Source organism: Berghia stephanieae, chromosome 3, assembly GCF_034508935.2.
Source record: "Berghia stephanieae isolate SIO BIC M18660-M18661 chromosome 3, UCSD_Bste_1.3, whole genome shotgun sequence".
NCBI lineage: Eukaryota > Metazoa > Mollusca > Gastropoda > Nudibranchia > Aeolidiidae > Berghia > Berghia stephanieae.
In genome coordinates, this window is record NC_088362.1 from 104,158,334 (window position 1) to 104,165,731 (window position 7,398).

Genomic DNA, 7,398 nt, shown 5'->3' on the forward strand with positions numbered 1-7,398 from the left:
TTCGGACACAATGAGTTTTTGCGGTGGATGGCGAACAGACTGAATGGGATTCTACTGGGCTACATTTTGGCCAATTTGACCGGCCGGACTTTTAAAGCTGAGATAAAGTCAAACAAATGTAAGCTTACTGACTATATCGTACCAAATCGTGTTAACTGGAGCTTGCCCCGGTCAATCCACGAAAGGGTAATCAAAAGTGATGATGTTCAGATTATGGATGTTATAGATAATAGAAAATTCTTTAACAAAGTCCCTAACATTAACTTTACAAATCATGAGAAAATAAAATCAAAGTATGTTTATATGAAGGGAAATCAGGATTACATGAATGCTTTCAAAGCGAATAAGATCCACACTCACCAACTTTCGTGGATGGCAAATTTGACTGATGACCAGGTAGTAGGGAATGTCTTCAGGCGCCTTATAAAACTTTCTCCATATCTACAAGAGCGTCTTGACAACATTCTAGGAAAATCTCTGCACAGTCCGTCAGAAAAACTTATTTGTGCTCACATTCGAATGGGTCGTAACCCTACCATGCCTAATGACGGCGGAGTTCGAATTTCCCGTGATAAACTCAAAGTTATCTGGAATTTTCTTGGAAAACTTTGTCTCGATACAATCAATCCAAGGTTTTTGTCATGTCTGACTCACAGAATACAATAGAGGAAGCGAAAAAACAGTCCTTTCATGACAGGCTAATACTAGTTCCAGGGAGAATAGTCCATTCTGAAAGGAGCACCGAATTCGAGGACAAAGTTATGTGTGAAGGACTGGCTAAGGTTGTGTTAGAACAGTTTTTGTTGATGCATTGTGACGTGTTGATGATTTGTCACAGTAGTTTGAGTCTACTCTCTGCTTACGTCAGAGGAAGTGACAAAGGTCTGTTCTGTTTAGGAGGTATTGTAAAACCTTGTAAATTAACCGATCTGAAGAAGACTTTGGGCTACTGGGAGGTATCGGTTTAGTTTGAGATAGAGAAAGAAAGAAGAAAGAAAGAGAGAGAGAAAGAGAAAGAGAGAGAGAGAGAGAGAGAGAGAGAGAGAGAGAGAGAGAGAGAGAGAGAGAGAGAGAGAGAGAGAGAGAGAGAGGAAGAAGAAGGAACGGGATATGAACTGTCATGTATTTCTCCTTATCCATTTAAATGTATTCGAAACGCTTTGACAAGAGATACCAAGCATTACTTTACACGTAGAACGAGACATTGCGCTGGAAAGAAGAAAAAAGTAGTCTTTCAGAACCATTAAGCCCATGGAGTCCGAATTTATCCCTGTTTCTATAACATTAAACGGACAATAACAACTGCTTGCTATTCTTTAGATAGAAAGCTAGTCTATCGCAAAGTACTTCCCGCCTACACTCCTCTAAGCTTGGTGAGAAGTTGCCAGGCTTTGATACCAGTAAGAGGAGACACTGGGTAGCTGCGAATCGGCTTCGGTCGAGGAGCTGCCTAACGGCCGGTGCGTTACATCAGTGGGGTCTAACTTCCTGTCCTTTATGTCCACGCTGTGGGCAAGAACCCGAAACGGCAGAGCATCTAGTCGAAAGGTGTGTTGTGACGATGCTACCGGGCGGGTTCGCGACGGTGCACGAATGCGGACCGGACTTTGCTGATTGGGTCGATCGTCATAACATAATAGTGTGAACCATAAGAAGCTGCTGCCATATGAAGAACCCGAGACGGCAGAGCATCTAGTCGAAAGGTGTGTTGTGACGATGCTTCCCGGCCGGTTTGCGACGGTGCACGAATGCGGACCAGACTTTGCTGATTGGGTCGATCGTCATAACATGGTCGTGTGAAAACCATAAGAGGCTGCTGCTGCCATATGAAACAGACCAATCTACAAAATTACTGTTGGATGAACAGGGAAGAGCGTGGGGGTCAGATAAAAAAAAAACGGTTAATGCGTGAAAACAATTTGGGGCAATATGAATATTAGTAGATAATTAAAAGAATGATAATAAAATTGACAAATGAAATTTAATCTAAATTATTTTCTTTTTACTTGAAAAAAGTATAATTTTAATTGCTATATCATCTTTGAATTTCTACTGCCATGCTTTTTTTTATTATTATTAAACTTACACAAATAATGGGAGATAACTCATTTTGTGTCTCCAGTTGCACCAATGACTGATTTCGTTTTCTTTGAGAACCAGCAATATTTCCGATAAATAATTGAGCTTTAATAAAATTGAGCTTAATATAGCGCAATATCCACTAAATCTGCTCAAGGCGCTTTACAAGGGGTCCCTGGTCAACAGCAACATTTAAAATGTCGGACGGACATGACGCCTGTTAGGCGATATTACAAATTTCGGACAAAGACAACGCTGTTAACGGCCAGGTACTCATTTTACACCTGAGTACGGTGAGAGAATGTGAGTAAAGAGCCTTTTCCGAGGACTCAACTATGCGCCGAGCTCGAGGCTCGAACCCAGGACCTTCTGATCCGAAAGCTAGTGTCATACCACTAGACCACATATCCTCAAATAAAGGTTATTAAGAACAGGGACTCGTCTATTTTAACTGTAGAATTGTAAAATGTTCGCAGACAATACCAAAATCTATTTTTCTACACAAAATTTTTAACTCCTACAAACTAATCTATACGAGACATTTTTATGGTATACAGGTTGGCTATTCACGTTAATAGAAAAAAAACCTTCTTATGCTTTTTACGTGAACCCTGATCAGTACCGATTTACTATCTGTCACTAATACTAATGAAGGATCTTCGATGTTCATGTCCATGATTTGTTACCAAGTTTTTTCAATTAAATAAATAGGTCATTGGACCCATACTTGAATATTGTATCTATGAATACTGAATAGGCAGCCAATTGTTTCAGAAAATGAAAAAGACGGGCAACAAAGCTTTTGGACGAAACTGAAAACACGACTTACGACGAAAGGACACAATAGATAGCCCACCCATCTCTAAAATATAGAAGAACGAGGGGTGAGCTTATACAATTATACAAAATTGTCTACAATTTTGATTAAATTGATCACAACACACTTTGTAAGTGCCGCGACGTCAAATTGACCCCTGAAGAGAAATAAACATTTTTATATCACACTCTTCTACAATTATTCGGCAATTTCTTGAATCACAAGGACAGTTGATACAAGGAACAGTTTGAAATTTATAACCAAAGACTGCAAAAGTATAAATCATTTCAAAAATGAAATTGACAGGGAGCTCCATAACTTAGAACATGAATTTGATAAATATGTTTTAATTGATATATTTTTGATTGCTTATGATGTCTAAATGATGACCATAGTTATGATCATATCATGGAATTTTGACCTGAACTTTTCTTTTTTTCAAATGGTATAAAAGCCTTTAAGCTAAACAACCCTTATATAATTTATGTTATGTTAATTGTATTGTAGAAATTAACATAATAATAATGATAATAAAAATGCAATCCGGGTGTCTATTCGTACTTACAGTACCAGTTATTTAACCGAACCCATCACTATCTCCAACCATTTCTTAAGGTTAACTTACGAACGGTGTATAGTGAAATTAATTGCTATACAAGCATCTTTTCCCCAAAAATTGACGGCATAGCAAGATTTACTATGTAGGCCTATGGAATGGTAATGAAGTAGGCATGAGGTAGGCGCAAAAAAAAAAAAAATAATAAAATTTTTAAATAGAATAAAGTAAAGGCCAATCTTTATGTAAGCAATCTTTTCACCCTTTATCGCATAACCTACACGCCTCGTTGGAGTGAGCATTGTGCATATCTCTCTCTCTCTCTCTCTCTCTCTCTCTCTCTCTCTCTCTCTCTCTCTCTCTCTCTCTCTCTCTCTCTCTCTCGCTCTCCCTCTCTCTCTCTCTCTCTCTCTCTCTCTTTCTTTCTTTCTTTCTTTCTTTCTCTCTTTCTTTCTTTCTTTCTTAAAATATTAAACCCCCCCCCCCTCTCTTCTCCTTTTCCTCCTCCTCATCCTGCTGCTGTTGCTGTTGTTGCCGTTGCACTTCCTTCCATTTTTATCTTCCTTCTATTTATTGTTCTTTACCCTCCCTCTTTTTTTTTCTCTTCATTGTCTTCCTCCTCCTCCTCCCCCTCCCCCCTCCCCCCCCCCCCCCCCCCCCCCCCTGCCTTTTTTTTTCTATTTTCCGTCCACAAATCAAGGTTAATCGAGCTCAGTGAAAGTCAAAGGTTGCATAAAAATAAAATGGCGGCACTCGACCTCTCACTAGCCACTTTTGATGACGTTTGATGACCTGTTGGCGTATCTAGTACAGTATTATCTATGGTGCCTACCTCTCATAACAATGGGTTCAAATCTCAATGGTGTCCACCTCACAGAGTCCCGGGTTCAATTCCCACTGGTGTCCACTTCCCATAACCCTGGGTTCAATTCCCATTGGTGTCCACCTCTTATAGTCCCAGGTTCACTCCCCAGTGATTTCTCATTGGTTCGGGTTCACTCCCCACTGGTGTTCACCTCCCATAGTCCCGGGTTCACTCCTCACCGGTGTCTATATCCCTTTGTACCGTGTTCACTCCTCACCAGTTTCCAACTCCAATAGTCCCAGGTTTTATTCCCACTGGTGTTCACCTCCCATAGTCCTGGGTTCACTCCTCACTGGTGTCCACCATCCATGGACCCGGGTTCAATCCCCAGTGGTGCCCACCTCTCATTATTCCGGGTATAATCCGCACTGGTGTCCACCTTCAATAGTCCTGTGTTCACTCCCCAGTGATTTCTCATTGGCTCAGGTTCACTCCCCACTGACGTTCAATTTCCATAGTCACGGGTTCACTCCTCACCAGTGTCCATATCCCTTTGTACCGTTTTCACTCCCAACTGTGTCCAACTCCAATAGTCCCAGGTTCACTCCCCAGTGGTTTCTCATAGGCCTGGGTTCAATCTCCACTGGTATCCACCTCCTATAGCCCCAGGTTCAATTCTCACTGGTGTTCCCCTCCCATAGTCCCAGGTTCACTCCTCACTGGTGTTCTTATCCCGTGGTTCCTCTTTTACTCCCTATTGGTATCCACCTCTCATGTCGCTGGGTTCAATTCCCATTGATGTCCATCTTCCGTAGCCCTGGGTTCACTCTCCACTGGTGTTCATATCCAGTGGTCCCAGGTTCACTCCCCATCGCCTTGGGCTCACTCCCCAATGGTGTTCACCTCCCATAGTCCTGGGTGCATACCCTACTGGTGTCGATTTCTGGTGGTACAGTGTTTACTCCCCACTGGTGTCCGCCTCCCAGGGTCCCAAGTTTATTCCCCAGTGGTGTTCACCTCTCATAGCCCTGGGTTCACTCCCCATTGGTCTCCACCTCCAATATTGAGCTTTTTGAGCTTTATATAGCGCAATATCCACTAAATGTGCTCAAAGCGCTTTACAAGGAGTCCCTGGTCAACGGCAACATTTAACATGAAGGACGGGACATGACGCCTGTTAGGCGATATTACAATTTTTCGGACACAGACAACGCTGTTAACGGCCAGGTACTCATTTTACACCTGAGTACGGTGAGAGAATGTGGGTAAAGAGCCTTCTCCAAGGACTCAACTATGCGCCGAGCACGAGGATCGAACCCTGGACCTTCCGATCCGAAAGCAAATGTCATACCACAAGACCACATAGCCGCACAATAGTCCAAGGTTAACTCCTCAGTGGAGTCCATTTCTGGTGGACGTGTTCACTCCCCATTTGTGTCCCCCTCTCACAGCCTTGGGTATTGTGACGATTTGGGCCACTCCCGGAGAGTCGGTAGAGCCAGCTAGCCCGAAACGTCAACAACAAAAAAAGAAAACAAAAAGACGAGGAGGATAGAAAGAGGGAACTCGATAAGTAAGTTCCCTCGGAGAGGAAGATCAGGCCACTGCACTGGGCCTAGCCTGATCAGAGGGAAGAGAAAAAAGGAGAAAGTCTGTGAAACTCGTTCGAATTACAGTGCACTCTCCCGATAACGACATGGCTCGGGACCAGAGGTGCATGTCGTTATCGGGAACATGTCGTTATTCGGAAAATTTCAAGATGGCGGAAAAAGGGGTGTGGTTAGACCCTTAGAATGTACATTAATGTACCAACCATAGTGGGTGATCAGTGATCGGACTTTCCAAACATGTAAAATACACGAAGTGTGTGTGTGTCTGTTTCTTGGTTAATGTCTTTGTGTCCACATCAGCCAGAATTTGCAGCTTGACATCTATTGTCAGTATCTTTCTTTTTCTAATAGCAGCTGTCGACATCTTGGGGTGCGTTATTATTCTCGGGTGAATACAATCAATTCAGCGGTCAGCGATGTGATGATTGACTCATTCAATGCGCGTCACCCTTTTGTACCGATGACAATAGACACAGGTGTGTTTTTATTGGCTATGAGGTGCCTCTGGTAGGACATTTCATTGGCCGATAACAAAGTGATCTCATTGGCTATGAGGTGCCTCTGGTAGGACATTTCATTGGCTGATAACAAAGTGATCTCATTGGCTATGAGGTGCCTCTGGTAGGACATTTCATTGGCTGATAACAAAGTGATCTCATTGGCTATGAGGTGCCTCTGGATCAGAGAATGAAATGAAACTTACCGGAAACAACATTTTAGCTATTTTTATTTTTGTATCTAGCAAAGTCATAGCCCATTATTGCTAACTCAATGTCGTTATCCGGAGAGTGGTCTAAAAAGTATGTCATTATTTAGAGAGTTTTATTACTAATAACATATAGTAAAAAAATCGGGACCGGGGGCCAATGTCGTTATCGGGAGAATGTCGTTATTCGGAGAGGTCGTTATCGGGAGAGTGCACTGTATGTCATAGCAACCATTACCAGGGCATATCACCATAATCTGCACTGGTGTCCACCTCCCAAAGTCCTGGGTTCACTCACTCCCCACTGGTGTCCATATCCGGTGGTCCCCTGTTCACATCCCAGTGGTGTTCTCCTCTCATAGCCCCGGGTTCACACCACACTGGAGTCCATATCCATTGGTTCCGTGTTTACTCATAAGTGGTATCCATGTCTCATAGTCCCAGGCTCACTCCCCACTGGTGTCTATTTCCTATAGTTCCATATTCACACCCCACTGGAGTCCATATCCATTGGTTCCGCATTTATTGACTAGCGGTGTCCACCTCCCATAGCCCTGGATTCATGGATTCACTTCCCACGGTGCTCACGCCCAAAAGTCATTTGCCATAGCCCCGGGTTCACTCCCTACTGGTGTCCACCTCCCATAGCCCTGGATTCATGGATTCACTTCCCACGGTGTTCACGCCCAAAAGTCATTTGCCATAGCCCCGGGTTCACTCCCTACTGGTGTCCACCTCCCAGAGTCCTGGATTCACTTCCCACGGTGTTCACGCCCAAAAGTCATTTGCCATAGCCCCGGGTTCACTCCCTACTGGTGTCCACTT

The 7,398-nt window shown here is 43.3% G+C and overlaps 1 pseudogene; it reads left to right on the plus strand.

Annotated features, from left to right (window-relative positions):
• The window catches only part of LOC144969415 (uncharacterized), a 1,333-nt pseudogene extending 251 nt beyond the window's left edge, over positions 1-1,082 (plus strand).
• Positions 1,083-7,398: the final 6,316 nt, after the last annotated feature.